Source organism: Protopterus annectens, chromosome 16.part0 (assembly GCF_019279795.1).
Source record: "Protopterus annectens isolate FY-2018-M chromosome 16.part0, PAN1.0, whole genome shotgun sequence".
Lineage (NCBI taxonomy): Eukaryota > Metazoa > Chordata > Ceratodontiformes > Protopteridae > Protopterus > Protopterus annectens.
Window position 1 is genome coordinate 116,384,285 of NC_056750.1, and position 18,636 is coordinate 116,402,920.

Consider the following 18,636-nt stretch of genomic DNA (forward strand, 5'->3'; position numbering starts at 1 on the left):
GTTATCAAGGCCTCCTGCTCCACATGGCATCTGGTATAGCAATAAGAAGGGTTTCCACACCTTTAACTGCCAGGTGGTGTATAGTAAATAGGATATTACATACAAGGTATCTGTGTACTATCCATGCAGTTCCCTTTATTCCCACATTTAGGAAACATATGACCTATACCAGCATTGTGCTGGGAGTGACTTTTCATAGGGTCAATTAGTTGGTAAATGCACATGTTGCCAGCCACAGGGCACAGTCATCATCATTTGCACAGGTGGGGTGGGACATAGTGACAATGGACAGCAGTGATACCATAGGTGTAAAACTTACAGAAGGCAGGTGTGGTAGCCACACACATGACTATTTGGTTGGATGTGAGTCAGGGAACACATCCTCTATTGTTGGGTTTGAACTTCCATGTTGTGAGCAGTGGGTGGGGTACTGTGTCCTATCTGAGGGATGGTGAAGCACTTCAGGAGTGTGCACAAAAAACACACTGTGCCCTTTACATTGGAAGGCAATAGACAGTCAGCATCCATGACCCCACAAATGACCCTAGACAGGTATTTCACTAAGCATGCCAACAGAGGATAAGGATGGTATAGAACTGCAGGACCCAGAATGACTGGAACAGAATGGTATCCCCACAGAGGATCTATAAGAGGGTTGGCCACCCCCATGGGAGTGCCTACACCTAGGAGTGGAGGCATATATGCCAGAGATGGCAATGAAGTGTTCTTTGGAAGAGTGTGTACCATCTGTGTATGCTTGGCTTGTGAGTGTGTACCACACATCCATCTCATAACATGGCCATGGTGGACATTGCCCAGCATCTTCTGGATGTACCACTGGATGCCAAAAAGTCCACTATTACTGTCAGCATGTGTGTCCACACTAGGTCTGTATAAGCTGTGTCACTGTGCATGTGGTGCAGGACATTTCACAGCCCCTTAAGCAGTTGCATTCCTTCATGCACATCATGCATTGCGGTCATTATCTGTGACATGGTGTGCATAGTGTTTATCTGTGTATGGAACACAAATGTCCACATCCACCTATAGATGCCAAGGGTCGCACCCAGGCTAGGGAATGCCCTGGAGTCATAGTGGTGCTGGCCAGCAACATACATCTTACCTATGGTGGGAGCACACCACTCAAAAGTGGTGCAGTTCACAGATGCCATCTGTGGTTGTGGCTGCTGTGTATCTTGGATGGAGCTAACTTGAACAGATGGTGCCAGAGGTTCAGCCTGCCTTTTCCAGTCCTGATATACCTGGAGAACAGATATGCATAAGAATTCTGCTTAATAAGCCATTCACATGAGTGGATCAGTATGTAACATGGGTTCATAGGTTGATACTAGGCTATCTGCCCTAGGGCATTTATAAGCCTAGCCAGAGTGTGTTTGGCTTTCACCACTCTTTTAGATTAGTTGACTGTGACTCTGTATAGTAGGTCACAGAAGATACCCCTTTTAAGGTTAGTTTACTGTGCCTCTGTATAGTAAGGACACAGAAGAGATCCCAGGGGTAAACCTACGATCTCCCATCCACTCATCAAGATTTCTCTTGAAGAGGGTCATTGAGGGGCTCTGCCTAACATGGATTGGGATTTTGTTCCAGAGTGAGGGGAGCCTCTGGGATATGAATCTGTCCCTCCAGCATGTCCTATTTATTTCTGTGCTGAGGTTTAAGTCCCTGGAGCGTGTAGCTCTAAGGGATTTGGATTCCCTGAGGTGGAGCATGTCCATTAATTCTGGTTTGGACATGGCTTTATACGTCAGGCACAGATCGCCTCTGAGTAGGCGGTAAGCAACTGAGTAGAGCTGGTGTTTCTTTTGCCTGACTGCGTAGGGCATCTGTTTGAGTCCCTTGATCCTCTTGGTGAGGTACTTTTGGGGTCTTTCCAGTTGCTGCAGGTGTCTGGTAAGGTACATCCCAAATGGGGCATTGTATTCAATTATGGGCCTGATAGGTGATGAGTAGAGGGGCACAATGACCTCTCTTGATCTAGATGTGAACCCTTTCATGATAAGGTGGGCTGTATAGAAGGTCTTTCTAACCACTTTGGCAACGTGATTGTCAAAGGAGACATTGCCATCTACTTGGGTCCCCAAATCCCTAATTACTTCTTCTGTACTTAATGGATTACCACCTATGTGGTAATTTGTGGGCACTTTGTTTTTCCCAAAGGGGATGACTATGCACTTTTTGGCATTTAGCTTTAGGCCATGGCTCTGGCACCAGTTATCCGTCTCTGTGAGACCCTTTTGGAGGATGCTTGTGTCAGTTGGCGAGTCGATTATGGCACCCAGTTTGCAGTTATCTACAAACTTGGTCAGCCATAGTCCTCCCGTGTTAGCCTGTACATCAGAGAAATATATACCGAACAAGAGAGGTCCCAAGACTGAGCCTAGTGGGATGCCACTTGTAACTGGTTTAGAGTCTGACATGGTACCTGCAATTCTGACCATGTAGGTTCTATCCCTGAGCCAGTTTGCAACCCATCTTGTGACATAGGGGTTGATATTTAAGCTGGTGAGCTTATTTATGATGCCTGAGTGGGGTATTGCATCAAAGGCTTTTGCGAGGTCCAGGTAGGCTGTGTGGACTACCTTTCCTTCATCTATGGCCTTGGTGACTGTTTCAAAGAAGTTGACCAGGTTCAAGAGGCAAGATCTGCCCTTAACAAAGCCAAATCGGGTAGGATGCAGTGTTTGGAGGTTCCCAATGTCTTTGTTTATGAGTTTCATGATGATATGCTCCATAGCTTTGCAGACCAGGCTAGCCAGGCTTATAGGACGATAGTTTCCGGGGTCCGTTGTGGCACCACCTTTGTGGAGTGGGACCACTGTTGCTGTACGCCATTCCTTGGGTACATATCCTGTAGTAAGGCTGAGACTGAACAGTGACTTTATGTGAGGGTTCAGTTCTTCTTAGAGCTCGTGTAAGACACAGCCCGGGACACCTTTGATGCTGTGTTTTTTGCTTTGGAGGGGGCAGCTCTCACCTGCGTATCTGTGATGTCAGGGAGGCTACACTCTATTGGGATAGACATTTGCTCTTTTGGGGGGGAAGGGGGAGAGTTTGCACTGAACCTGTCTGCCAGGATGTTGGCAATGTCTGTGGGTTCAGTGTATTTTTTGTCATTTTGCACAAACTCAGAGCATATCTGGGAGTTGCCACCCAGGTTCCTGACATAACTAAAGAAGGCCTTGTGATTATCTTTAGTGTCTTGTGCAATTTTTCTTTCGAAGCTGGCCTTAGATGATTTTATGAGGGATCATAGTTTCTTGCTAGTACTGATCAGAGCTGCCTTCCCTTTTTGGGATTTTGCTCTATCATGTAGTAGCTTCCTCCTTCTGTTGTATAGCTTATTTATGGCTAGGGTCCACCAGACAGGTCTCCTGCCTTTGGAGGAGTGAGTCTTGGTTTTATTTGGGATAGCATGATCCATGCATTTCTGTAGATGTCCATAGAATGCATTTGTAAAGGATTCTGCAGTTTGGGCCATATTTTCCACTGGCCCGAGGGCTTTGAAGGATTCCACCTCGGTTTTGAGAAGTGTGAAGTTTGCTTTTGAGAAGTTCTTCACCGTGGTTTCCTTGGCTGGGGGTGAGGATGGGATATGGATGTCCAGTGAGATTAATTTATGGTCAGATCTTACCAATGAGGGGTATACCTCTGGTATGGAACATAGAGACCCCATGTTGGTGATGATCAGGTCCAATATGTTTTCCACTCTTGTGGGAGTGGTGACCAGTTGTTCCATAGCATTTGAGTTTATAAATTCTAGGAACCATTGGGCGAGGGTGTTGGGGCTTGAGTAGTGCTCCCAGTCTATGTTTGGGTAGTTGAAGTCACCCAATATAATGGTGTTTGGAGAGACCTTCATATTCTCCTGTGTTCTCAGGAAAGCCGAGTGGGGTTCCTGAGTTTGGGAGGGTGGTCTGTAGCAGGCTACAAACTGAAAGGCAGTTTTGCCCACTGTTAGTTGCACATGGATGGTCTCCAATGCTTTGTGCAGTGTCACTAACCTGGAGGTGTGGGTATCTTTGATGAATATGGATACTCCCCCTCCTTTTGTGGTTCGGTCTGAGTTTTGGGGCCAGAACGTATGGTATGAGGTATAACCTAGTGCTGGGGTGCTCTCGGGAGCCTTGAACCAGGTTTCTGTTACTGCACAGATATCGATATTCTTCATACTGAGGAGAGCCTTGAGTGCATGAATCTTGAGGTTTAGACTTCTGGCATTGAGCAGCATTACCCTTAGTTTCTTTTTCCTTGTGTTGTCTATGGAGGAGGGTTTGTCTTTTGAGCCTTGCCTAAAAAAGGCACTATGGGGGTGGCAAGAGCCTTAGCCAGTATTTGAAAGCCTAGGGGTGACAGGTGCAAGCCGTCCCTAGCGAAGCAGCGTGGCTTGTCGAGCATGTCATCCCAGGCTGACAGACACTGGATCCCCTTTGAATGACACCAATACTTTAGCCAATTGTTAAAATTGATCATTTTGTCTTTATACTGTGGCATCATACTTGGTGAGGGTAAGATGCTACTCAAGGTCAGGGTCATACTGGCCTGGGCTACATGATCAGAGAACTCCTCTATGTCTCTTTTCATATAGTCCAGGGAGGTACGTCTCAGGTCATTCACACCAGCATGGACAATGACGGAGTCATATTTGTATTTGCTTTGGAGTGACCTGAGTGCTTGTGTTATGTGGCGGATCCTGGCACCCAACAGGCAGCTTACAGTGACCTTCTCCTTGTTCAGCCTGGTGAGTGGGACATCAGTGTGTCTGACAATAGAGTCACCTATTACAAGTATATTAGGTGTGTTGTTTAGCCTTAAGGGCTGTGACTGCGTGGCACACTGACTTTGTGAACTATGTGATACGTGGGTATTGTTGTGGGGTAGCGGTTGCTTGGATGTCTGATTTGGAGGTCTCTGCTGCTTGGGCAGATTTTTATTTAGAGCCTCCGAGTATGTTTTTGTGTGTTTATGTGTTTGGTTTGCTGTTGCGATAGGTCTATGTGAGACTGGATTTGTGGTGTGTGTGGTTACCTTCTCCTCCTGACTGACTGCGCCAGTACTGGGTTGAGAGAGCTCAGCCTCCAGTTTGGCTACATAGTTGCATCTCTCACATATATTTGAGCTTGTTGGGAGGAGGAGAGGGTGGCCTGTGTACATAAGGCAGTTGTAACGTTGCCTCAAGATTCCCAGATTCACCAGCTGAACTGGAGAGTAAACCCAAAACTGACTTTTGGACATGCCAGAATAGTATAAGGAACTACTTTTTGACTGATCAAAAAGGACCAATAGGGAGCCAAGTACTTAAAGGGAGTATAAGAGGGTGTAGTGCTTTAGTTTATTAGTGCTTACTTATAAGATTACTTATACGAGCAACTGCAGGGCTTTAGAATGAAAATAGAGTGCTTATTTTGAGATTTAGAACAGTTCTAAGGGAAAAAGTGAAGAGCAGACTTTGTGGAGCTGGGAATAGTTTAAACCCATTTAAGCAGCGCTGCCCGATGCTGCACTATGCACAAAATCGTGCAAAACTGCGCAAATGCAGGTTTTAAAGCAGGGAAACTGAAAGAGATAGGAATTGACCCAAAATGGCCAATAAGCTACTAGTTTCAGGGCTGAGACCACTCCTCCAGGGACAGATAGGCTGCTCAAAGCTCCCCACTCTCACTGGTGAACAGAGAAGCTTCCTCCTATCCAAGTAAGGATATGGGCAACACAGGAAACTATATCACAGTCCGGAATTCAGCAAAACCTGAAATCTGGACTAATCTATTTCAGCAAAGATGGGAAAAGAGAATTTTTTTTGTTTTTTTTTTTTTTCAGGAAACAGCAGGAAAACACACAGAAAACACTGTAAATGCTATAAACAGGCTACCGTACATTAGTGTGTAGCCTACAACAGTTATACAATACAAAAAATACTTACATTGATATAAAACAAGTGCAAAGACTGTAAAAAGCAGAAGGCAAATGCAATTTAAACTTTTTAAAGCACAGATCAGTTAGAAATTCGCTTTTTAGGCAGGAAAAGGCAGTCAGACCAAAAAAACAGAAAAAAAAAACTTAAATCTGGAAAAGTCTCTCTTGGGTCTCCCTGTTGCCTGTATCACTCTGCAGGACACCACGAGGAGCTGTGCGGAGTTGTATACTGGCGCAAAACCGCACAAATGCGGGTTTTAAATCAGGGAAACTGAAAGAGATAGGAATTGACCCAAAACGGCCAATAAGCTACTAGTTTCAGGGCTGAGGCCACTCCTCCAGGGACAGATAGGCTGCTCAAAGCTCCTCACTCTCACTGGTGAACAGATAAGCTTCCTCCTATCCAAATAAAGATATGGGCAACACAGGAAACTATACTACAGTCCGGAATTCAGCAAAACCTGAAATCCTGACTAATCTAGTTCAGCAAAGGTGGGAAAAGAGAATAAATATTTTTGGGGGGGGTTTTTGCTTGTTTTTTTCAGGAAACAGCAGAAAAACACACAGAAAACACTGTAAATGCTATAAACAGGCTACCGTACTTTAGTGTGTAGCCTACAACAGTTATACAATACAAAAACGACTTACATTGATATAAAACAAGTGCAAAGACTGTAAAAAGCAGAAGACAAATGCAATTTAAACTTTTTAAAGCACAGATCAGTTAGAAATTTGCTTTTTAGGCGGGAAAAGGCAGTTGGTGCAAAAAAACAAAGAAAAAAATACTTAAATCTGGAAAAGTCTCTCTTGGGTCTCTCTGTTGCCTGTATCACTCTGCAGGACACCACAAGGAGCTGTGCAGAGTTGTATACTGGCGCAAAACCATGCAAATGCGGGTTTTAAAGCAGGGAAACTGAAAGAGATAGGAATTGACCCAAAATGGCCAATAAGCTACTAGTTTCAGGGCTGAGACCACTCCTCCAGAGACAGATAGGCTGCTCAAAGCTCCCCACTCTCACTGGTGAACAGAGAAGCTTCCTCCTATCCAAGTAAGGATATGGGCAACACAGGAAACTATACCACAGTCCAAATTCAGCAAAACCTGAAATCTGGACTAATCTATTTCAGAAAAGGCGGGAAAAGAGAATATTTTTTGTTTTTTTCAGGAAACAGCAGAAAAACACACAGAAAACACTGTAAATGCTATAAACAAGCTAGCGTACTTTAGTGTGTAGCCTACAACAGCTATACAATACAAAAATGACTTAAATTGATATAAAACATGTGAAAAACTGTAAAAAGCAGAAGGCAAATGCAATTTAAACTTTTTAAACCACAGATCAGTTAGAAATTCGCTTTTTAGGCGGGAAAAGGCAGTCGGAGCAAAACAACAGATAAAAAAATACTTAAATCTGGAAAGTCTCTCTTGGGTCTCTCTGTTGCCTGTATCACTCTGCAGGATACCACAAGGAACTGTGCGGAGTTGTATACAATAACAAACTTTTTAAATCACAGATTCGCTAAAACAGTAGAGAAATATGCTATTGCTAACCTGCCACATACCCTACAAACACTAAGGTTGTCATCACCACCAGCCCTGCTGCCACAATCTTATACATGCCTCAGCCAGAGTTAATTTGCTGACCTAAGAGATAAGCTGTATGCCTGCCAAACTGCACTTTTCAAAGTCACGTTGTCTACTTTCTGTTTATGCAGATCTCTTAAGTGGGTGTTGAGGTTATAATTAGTTTTGCAGATGTGCTGGAGGATACATAATACTAAATCCTTCAAGGCAATGTAAGCTAAACAGAGGTTACCTCTCAAGTGTGCAAAGCTTGAACTGGAAGATGAAGAGTGCTTAAGGATGTACCATAGCAAAATCTATTCAGCATGCATCCATAACAGTTTTATCAAACCAGTTTAGACTCAACTGAGCATGCCTGAAAAATATGCACCATACCTCTCAACTCTCCATAATTTTGAAGAATGTCCAGATTTTTGCCACATATTTTTTGTTTGTTTCTCATAACATTTGTGGTTTTCTGGCAAATCACTGAGGATTACAGTGACTAAGTAATGACATACTTATCAGACTTCATTTCCTTCAAAAATGGACACTAACACAGTTCCTGTTATTCCAGCAATTTCTAACTTTATAAGAGTAAGATTTAAAATCAGTCCCTATTTTTGAGCCTTTGCCTCCTACTATTTTAGACTCTGTCTAGATTTCTTTTGCTAAAAGATTGAGAGGTATGATGCATACTATTATTTTTCAACAATTTAATCTCTAAGCATTTTACTCCATTCTAAAATTGTGTGCAACATTTAGGTTTTTGGGTGCAGCATTAATTTCACGTATGGTTCCAGCTTACTGAATACTTCACACTGTCTTCGCGAACTTGTGCTTCTCAACTGCAGCATTCAAAGGAATAGCACATTATCATTTAAGTGAAGTAAATGAAGAAGAATCACTTATGTCACCTGGAGTGGGCAGAGAACAGAAATTTCTCTGTCATTAGCCTGGCAGTGAAAGAGTACTACACATTTCTCATGTCAGGCAGTCATTTGTCTTGTGCTGATTATCAGCAGACAGCTTTCATTTATTTCCATCACTGCTGCAACTGAACTGGTTGGCTTTCTTTCAAAAAGAATGAAGAAGTAATGCAGGCAAGGAAACAGCCTCCATTAACAGTATGGGGGTGGGGTACTTAAATGGATTAATAACACAAGAAAACAGAGATACTAACTATAGATGTTTATTCAACAAAGAGTCATTTCAAATTTCACTACATTGTGCAAATAATGAGGGGCCAAACTGAAAAAAGTATTTGCAGAGACAGACAGACAGGCACACTATAGTTGTAAGCCTGTATTCTGACTCACTCATCCCTCCAAGTTCTAGCGAAATTGATAGCACTCCTGCAGCATGAATGTAAAACGAGAACATTTTACTGAAGTAGTGTGGTCTTTTTAAAAAACAGCACTACCTTGACGTGTCTGAAGCACACCATTATTGTAAATGGAAGTAATGAGGTTGACGATGGTGTAATTTTTGTTTACTGTATCAAAGGGTTTAACTAGGCAAAGTATCTGCTTTGTTTGCTGAAACTCTGTAAACTGAGTCTGTTATATAGTGACACCTACTGGTGCGAAGAGCATCTTAAATATTGATCTGCATGTATATCAGAAGGGTTGTTAAACAGAATACTTCAGGTTTCAGTTATGTGCAAGAGGGTCGTGTATTTAATCATCGACATTTTGCTGTCATTATTAGTGCTGCAATTTTAGATATTTGAAGGTGGAGGACCTCCTGTCTGTTGATGATTTAATAATTAATGCATTGCTAAGCATTCAGACTAGATGTAGAGTCACTTGACAATTACTCTGACATTCATGACTGATTCAAGTTAAATACTTGATGTAAAGCACATCAGGAGGTGGAAAAAAATTATTTTTGGGCCCTAGCAAAACTTCACTGGTTTTCCTATAAATGGATTTTTGTGCGCCTAATGATTGACCCAAGGACCCTGTACAGTAATTTAAGTGCCTTGTAGAGTATGTTTTAAAATGTAACTGTCATCCGTAATTAGAACTTCATTATTGCTAAGACATTTCAAGATGAGTGAGGATTGTTGCACAGTCAGTCATTTACTACTGTAGCTTGAAATCAGACTGGCAGTGGGTAAGATTTTTTCTTTAGTCCCATCTCATCTGCTGTGCCCTGATAGGTATGCAGGTTACAAAACATGTCCTGTCTTCTGCAGGCTGCTGTGAACATTGAAGGTAAATTTATAGTATAGGTATTTTATTATTTATATAAAAAAAATGTTCTGTTTACAAATTCAGCTAGGTTGCTTATCTCTCTGCATGCAGAAATTGTGCAGTGAGAATATTAATTTACAGCAGCTCTTGTACCTACTTGCTTTCAAACTGCATTTCAAGAAGTACATTACAGTCCTCAGATCTCTGAAGTTGCCCTTTCAGATTTACAATCCTCAGATCTCTGAATTTTACAATCCTCAGATCTCTGAAGTTCCCCTTTCAGATTACAATCCTCAGATCTCTGAAGTTTCCCTTTCAGATTACAATTCTCAGATCACTGAAGTTTTGCTTTATGATTACAATACTCAGATTGCTGAAGTTTCCATTTCAGGTTACAAGACTCGGGTCTCTGAAGTTTCCCTTTCAGATTACAATCCTCAGATCTCTGAAGTTTCCCTTTCAGATTACAATTCTCAGATCACTGAAGTTTCACTTTATGATTACAATACTCAGATTGCTGAAGTTTCCATTTCAGGTTACAAGACTCGGGTCTCTGAAGTTTCCCTTTCAGATTACAAGTCTCATATCTCTGAAGTTTCCCTTTCAGATTACAAGTCTCATATCTCTAAAGTTTCCCTTTCAGATTACAAGTCTCATATCTCTGAAGTTTCCCCTTCAGATTACAAGTCTCATATCTCTGAAGTTTCCCTTTCAGATTACAAGTCTCATATCTCTGAAGTTTCCCTTTCAGATTACAAATCTCATATCTCTGAAGTTTCCCTTTCAGATTACAAATCTCATATCTCTGAAGTTTCCCTTTCAGATTACAAGTCTCATATCTCTGAAGTTTCCCTTTCAGATTACAATCCTTATATCTCTGAAGTTTCCCTTTCAGATTACAAGTCTCATATCTCTGAAGTTTCCCTTTCAGATTACAAGTCTCATATCTCTGACGTTTCCCTTTCAGATTACAAGTCTCATATCTCTGAAGTTTCCCTTTCAGATTACAAGTCTCACATCTCTGAAGTTTCCCTTTCAGATTACAAGTCTCACATCTCTGAAGTTTCCCTTTCAGATTACAAGTCTCATATCTCTGAAGTTTCCCTTTCAGATTACAAGTCTCATATCTCTGAAGTTTCCCTTTCAGATTACAAGTCTCATATCTCTGAAGTTTCCCTTTCAGATTACAAGTCTCATATCTCTGAAGTTTCCCTTTCAGATTACAAGTCTCATATCTCTGAAGTTTCCCTTTCATCTCGCAGTGCAAAGACATCACACTAACATGGGAATTGGAGCCTTTTCATATACTAACATTACACCTCTACATATTCTAGTTTGCAAAACATCAGAAGAAACATATACAAATCAATATGAATTATTTAAACATGTTTACATCCTGTACACTGCACCAAAGTTTAGGAATATTTTATTCAAGAAGTCATTACAGCTTTAGGAATGGACTATTTCAAACAGATGCTTAAGTGAATTCTTTTTTCCAATAAATTTTTATTCATTTTATAAAACAGACATTTAAGAGTTTTGTACATGTAAGTAGAATTGAATAGGAATATTACAACTCATAACTAAAAAAACAATCATTTAGGAGAGTTTACATATAACAATAGTAATAAAACAATACTAAATATATACACTATATAAAAGTTAGGTATTCTGAACAGATAAAAATGAAAAAAAAAAAAAAAAAAAAAAAAACACTGTAAGAAAAATACCATCATGAAACAATACTCAATGTGATGACTTTAACTATTAATAATATTTAACACTTTTTCCAATACCAGCTTCTTTAATGCCTTTTTATTTGGACTTCTAACAATGTTCCCCTGTGCATTAATATATGAATAAGCCATTTTTTGGAAGGTTTTCCAATTTAGTTTGGTGCGATCAAGCCAATTTTGTGTAATGTAAAGTTTTATTAAAGAGCAAATAAAAATGATAACATGAGTGTCTAATTTTGATAGATGAGTTAAAGGAATATGTAGAATGGCAAATTCCCAGGATAGCGTAGATTTGTGGTATCCCATTCTTTGTAGTCTGACTTTCAGAGCAGTCCGTAATCTATGAGAAAAATGACAATACCACAGAATATGGAGTATATCAGCTTGGGGATGATAGCAACAAGAGCATGATGACGATTTGTTAGGATTGAATTTATTTAACTTATAAGGGGTGTAATAGGCATCATTATAAATCATCAATTGGGTATATAATAGTTTTTTGAAAGGGATAAATTCCTTTGTACGTCTGATAGCCAAGAGTTTTTGAGACTCAGTAATCTTAGAATTATAATTCAGCCATGTATTAGATAAAAGACATTTGTTTACTGTCACTAATTTTTTATCAACTTGTAGGAATTTGAGAGCATTTTATCTGATGAAGATACCATTTTGATAATTGTGTTGAGATTATTCATTTGAATTTCTGTTGGGTCTATAGATAAAAACTTACTTTTGATTATTTGTCTTAATTGACGAAGAATAGGTGTATAGTTCCAACTAACTTTCAGTGACTCACGCCAAACAGGTAAAGGAAGGTCAAGATGTTTCAAGACGTCTCCAATTTTTAGATTTTTTATAAGAGGATATTTTGTTAAGTCAAAAGGTTTATTATCAATCATTATATTTGGGTTTAGATGAAGTGGTTGTATATAATGAGAGATCTTATCTAAATTGCATATTTTTAGTAATGATTGAAGGGCATTAACTTTTTGCTTAATAAAGATGGATAAATTTTTGGTACAGCTGTTGTCCAAAGAGATAAAGGGAAGAGCACCTGGATTTATATTTTTTGAAATGATGTATTTATACCATATTTCTATCCATAAAGAGTGATTTATATGATTAATAATTTTGAAATTAGATATGGCAAAGATTTATTGGAAGAAACTATCAGATAATAGAGATACAAGTTAGGAAGACCCAGTCCACCTTTGTCCTTAGAAACTGATAGTCTGGAGTATGAAATTCTGACAGATTTGGGGAACCATAAAAATTTAGCCAATGCCTTATTTACATTGTCAAAGAAAGATTTCGGAATTATCTGATCGGATGACATAAATTGATAAAGGAATTTAGGCAAAATATTCATTTTAATTATCGCAGCTTTTAATAAAAGCGAAAGATTTAGAAGCTGCCATCTGCTTATATCAGATAACAGCAAATTCCAAACTTTATATATATTATTTTGGGAAGATGATTTGTTATTGTGCTCTAAGTTGATACCTAAATATTTTATATTATAAGTAAACTGGAACTGATGGTCCAAAAACAGACATGTATTATGTACCAAATGATTTAAAGGAAATATATAGGTTTTGGAAGAGTTTAAAAGATAATTCGAAACTGAAGAGAAGTAATTAATAGAGTTAATTATTTTTCTATAGTCAGAGATAGGAGTTTGAAAGTAAATTATTAGGTCATCAGCAAAGGCTGAGAAATAAATTTTGGTATTAAGTATTCTAGGGACATTGTGAAAAGTATTTTGAATAATATATAACAATAAAGGTTCTAAATAAATGTTAAAGAGAAAAGGAGATAGTGGACATCCTTGTCTTGTTCCTCTAGTGATCTTTATAGGAGATGAAAAAAGACCATTAATATAGAGTCTAGTATACATATCTTTGTATAATATTTTAATGAAATTTAAGAAGAATGAAGGAATATTAAAACAAGACATGGTCTAAAAAAGAAAATTCCAAGAAACTCTGTCAAAAGCATTTGATGCGCCCATGATCAGTGCATATAATGGGTTAGCGTCTTTTTTAATGAGGTGAATAATAGACTCTAAGGACAATGTGTTGTCCCAAGCATGCCTGCGAGACATGAAACCAGATTGATCTTTAGAGATAATTGAGGGTAAAATTTTTTTCAATCTATTAGCTAAGATAGATGATAGAATCTTAATGTCTACATTTATTAAAGAAATGGGTCTATAGTTAGCTGGGTCCGATTTTTCTCTATTACTTTTCAGAATTAGGATAGTTTTAGAAGTATTCCAATGAATATCTGAGATGTTATTAAGTCTTATATAGTTATACACCTTGAAAAGAAAGGGAATAATTATCATTTTAAAGGTTTTGAAGAATTCCGGAGTGAATCCGTCCGGGCCAGGAGATTTAGCTGATTTAAGATTGTCAATTGATTCTGAGATTTCTTGTAAGGATATAGGTGCTGAAAGTAAACTTTGTTGGCTATCATTTAGTTTAGGAAATTGCAGGGATTCTAGGAAGGTTTCTATATTGTTCTCATTACCAGCGTTAGGAGAATTTGAGTATAGATCAGTAAAAAGAGTAGTAAAGAGTTGAATAATTTCTTCATCTGTGTTATATAATCTATTGTTATAAGACAAAGATACTATTTTAGGTCTATTAACGTTAATTCTAATAATTCTAGCCAGTAATTTAGAGGGAACCTGAGCCCATTCTGAGTATAAAGCTAGTAGCTTTTGATCAGCTAAGGATAACTTATGTTGATGCAGTAAAATTAAATCTTTTTGATCTTCAAGAATTTGTTTTTCTATAGAATAATCATATTTCGTTCTAAGTTGTTTTTCCAGGGATAGAATTCTAGATTTTAAAAACTCCTCTTTCTCAGAGTAAAGTTTTTTAAGAAAGGTCGCTTTACTGATAAATAAACCTCTTAATCTAGTTTTACAAGCTGCCCATTGTATATCATAAGGGATATCTGATGTTTCCAAATTGGCCTCCATTTCCTGTAAAATTTCAGAACATTGTTTACGAATTTCTTCATTTTGTAATAAATTGTTATTCAAAGACCATTTGTTCATATTGCTTTTATTTTTAGTATCATTATTTATGTTTAAATTTAGCAAAATTCTTGAGTGATCAGAAAAGAATCTAGGTTCAATATTAAAATCTAAAATATATTTTGAAATAGAATCAGAAATTAAAAAAAAATCCAATCTGGACCATGAATGGTAACATTTAGAGTAGTATGTATAAGTATCACTTCTATTTGGGAATTTAACAGTATGTATTGGGTCCATTAAACTATACTCTTCCATCAAATCATTAAGGGCCATAGTTGATTGATAGTTGTCGGAGACAGCAGAGCGAGAACGATCAATCTCTGGGTTAATTACTGCATTCCAATCCCCACCTATTATAATATAGTGGTCTTTATATGATGTGAGAATTTTATGAATCTTTAAAATAAACAAATGTTGTGAGTTACATGGGCCATATAAGTTTAAAACTAAAAGAGGTTTATCAAGACCATTAATGGAAGTAGTAAATAAACACCATCTACCCTCATTATCAAATTTCTCATCTATAATGTTCCCCAAAAATCTTTGCTTAATAATTATTGCTACTCCTCTGCTATTTTGATGAATCCCCTGAAGCTATAATCTTCCTAATCCATTTTTTGTTACTCTCTTTATCCCAATCAAGACGAGGAATATGGGATTCCTGAATAAAACAGATATTGGCTTGTGACTTGAAAATCAAATGGAACAATAATGACTTTTTTGCTTTATCTTGAATACCTCTAACATTCCAGGAATCTAGTATTAAGTCAATTGTCATAATCTAAGCTTACCATTGTTATTGATATTACCCAGAATCCACAGATTAGAGTCCAAAGCACAATTAAATCATTACATTTGAAAAAGCTAAAAAAAAACAGATTTTAAATGAACCGTATTTAAAAAAGACATCACATTGCTAAAAATCTCTTGTAAAAGAAAAATAGAATCAAAAATATTATGAGAATTATTTATATCCTTTATCCTAACCCTAGTGCCTACCCACCAAACACCTAATGATAAAGGAAGATGGAATGTAACTATACTAAATGATGAAATTTTAGGTCGTAGAAGTATGAAATTTGTATAGAGAATACTCAATGTTAACCTAACAAAAATTAAAATCAGTAATATATTACTAAACCTATTTACAATACAAACTAAATTCAAGATGTCCAACATATTCAATCCCCACTTAATATAATTAACTACAAACTCTTATTTTTAGGTAAAGAACTATATAGTGATAAGTGAATTTCCTCATGTACTTAACATACCAGTATAATGTACTTTAATAACATATGTTACTATTAAAAGACTAATACAATCACATTACTGTCTATATTAATAATCCTATGAGAAACTAACTGTAAATATATCATATATAAGCTGTCATCTTTATTATATATAAAAAAAAAATAACTATAACAAAGTACAACAAAACTAGATTTCACAATTACCTATATTCATATAATTAACAATAATAACTATGTCAGTATTCATTTACAAAATAACTAATACAAGAAATGTTTGAATATTAAAGTATATTCATTTAAAATTACTTCTAATGTGGCCAGTATTTTCTCTATGAGACTTAGATTTTATGCTTCAAGTCCATATGCATGAAAATTAACTGTCAAAACTGCTGATTTAAGTAATCTTCTGACAGTATTTTACTGTATAATGCATGTACTCTGTCGCCATCTAGTGACAAAAAATAGACGCACAGAAAAACCACTGAACAATACCTAGTTTCTTAAAAACTGTTGTAAATTTAAATATTTTGAAAGATTTGTTTTAAAAAATTAGTGACAATAAATCTACTTTATATAAGATTAAACTGCCCCTTTTTTTTTTTTTTTTAAATATTAAAAGTAATATAGTAACAGAATATTAAATATTTCACACATGAAATACATTCTCTTTTGTATAACCCTTGCCAAGCCAAAACAAAATAAACTAGATCTAAGGCATTCAATCAAGTCATTCCTAATATATATATTATAGCGAGCAAGCTCAGATTCAAACCTATCCAAATTTACAAATAAGTGAAATAATTTCTTATGCATAACTTGAATGTACATTCTCCCCACAATATACTTATTAAAATATGTCAAAATACTAAATAAACAAGCAAGCAGTGAAGTGTATATGTATTATTTAACACTGCTTTAACTTTAAAATGTTTATGACTGTTAATGCATTCATGTATGACTGTAGACAATAGGACTAGTCTGACTTAATGAATGTACATATGTCCGTATTTGATACTGAGTAATTTTACTCAGATTGGTGGCTTAAGAAGGAAAATATGGATAGTCATTATTTAAGGAATAAAAATAACCTTCGCTGACGTAAAACACGCACATCACATATTTATCATACTTCTATGAGCGTGTACATAGGAATAAAAACTTTTTGGCCGCTTACTGTGCATTTACGATACATTTCACTATATGTGAGGCGCTATCCGCTGTTCGCAATGAGTGATGATGTCACCCACATCTTCGGAGCATTCCTAGAAGGTGCGTGCTGTATTAGAGATGCATCTGTTGTTTCAGGAGAAGATTTTCTCTTTTGCGAGTCTCGAGATGTGTAAAATTCTCCCTCCATCAATCGTATTACTGCAAGGGAATCTTTTTTAACATAAACTAAAAAGAAACTGAATTTTCTTCATGAATAATGAGAAAATAGCTATATGACAGTTTGAGAAAAAAACAAAAACATGACCACGTTTCACATGACTGTAAAATATATGCATCTATGGTATATTAATCTTTGTTTATCACAAGTAAAAGTATAACTCCATTCTGTTTACCATATTAGGGAAAAAGGAAAATAAAGTTAAATAATAACCAACATATGTGTTCTAAAACATGAACTATGACTGTAATATATCACATTTAAAATTCATTCATAATGACATATTATGACACATTGTCTGGTAGCTTTTTAAATGTTTTGACAAAAATGTCTTTAGCTTCTTTTGGTTCAGAACACACAAATCTTTTTTCATTTACTATAAAAGACAAAGTATTTGGATAAGACATACGAAATCTTATTCCTCTTTTTATCAAGTCAGCACAATAAGGTGCAAGTTTTTGTCTGTTTAATTTTATTTGAGAAGGAAGATCTTGGGAAAATGACAGTTTGTGAGATTTCCATATAAATTGTTTTTTACTTTTCGCTGCCTCCAGTATTTGGAAAGTGTCTTGAAAGTTTAGTAATTTAGTATAGATAATCCTTGGTGTAGAAGAATCTTGTCTGGAATGTAAAGCTCTATGTGCTCTCTCTACAATTATGTTTCACAGTTTAATAATGTTTCAAAAATGTCTTTAGTCACAGATAATAAATTTTTATTGTCATAAGATTCTGGCAAGCCCCGGATAATGATATTATTTCTTCGACTTCTGGCTTCCAAATCCAGCAGCTTAGTTTGTATATCAGAAATAATCTTATCTTTAGATTTAAGAACAGTTTCCAAAGTATCAGTTTTTATCTCTAGAGCTGTATTTCTATTTTCTATCATATCCATTCTGTCATTTATTTGTTTTAAAGTTTTACTAAACTCTGTAAACTGTTCTGAAAAGTTTTGAATGGCACTTTGGATACGTTTTAATGCTAGTTTTAATTCCTCTAAGTGAAAGTTTGAGTCAATTAAGTCTTTATTACTTACTTTGGAAGTTTCAGTAGATTGTTTGGATGTCCTTAATCTTTTTGAACTGGAGTCTTTTTCAGGAGAGAGCATTGAAGAAAATTTGGCCTTTGTAGGTTGAGTCTCCATGGAGTCAGATTTAGTAGCCATGCCCCGGAATGAAGTACACTTGACAGGATATCAGGATCCAGGAATAGCCTGAAGCAGCAGGTGGCCCAACAGTTGGAGTATCAGAGTTGTTCTGAGGTAAAATAAGTCCCAGGATAAGAAATTCCAAGCCAATAATAATCCATATATGAAGAATAATATTTAAAAAATGTTTTTTGAAAAAAAAACTGAGGAAAAAGGTTGATATAAAGTTATAAAAATCACTAAAGGTTAAATATCTGTGAGGAGCTCAGAGAGTAGGGACCAATCTAGTCGGCAGCCATCTTGGAAAGGATGCTTAAGTGAATTCTTTATTCTTGATATTAATTCCTACTACATGCATTAAAGCTTTATTT

General features: G+C 36.9%; 1 protein-coding gene across 1 annotated transcript in view; it reads left to right on the forward strand.

Annotated features, from left to right (window-relative positions):
• LOC122790525 overlaps positions 1 to 18,636 on the forward strand; it is a 793,381-nt gene that overhangs the window by 406,946 nt on the left and 367,799 nt on the right. The window lies entirely within an intron of this gene.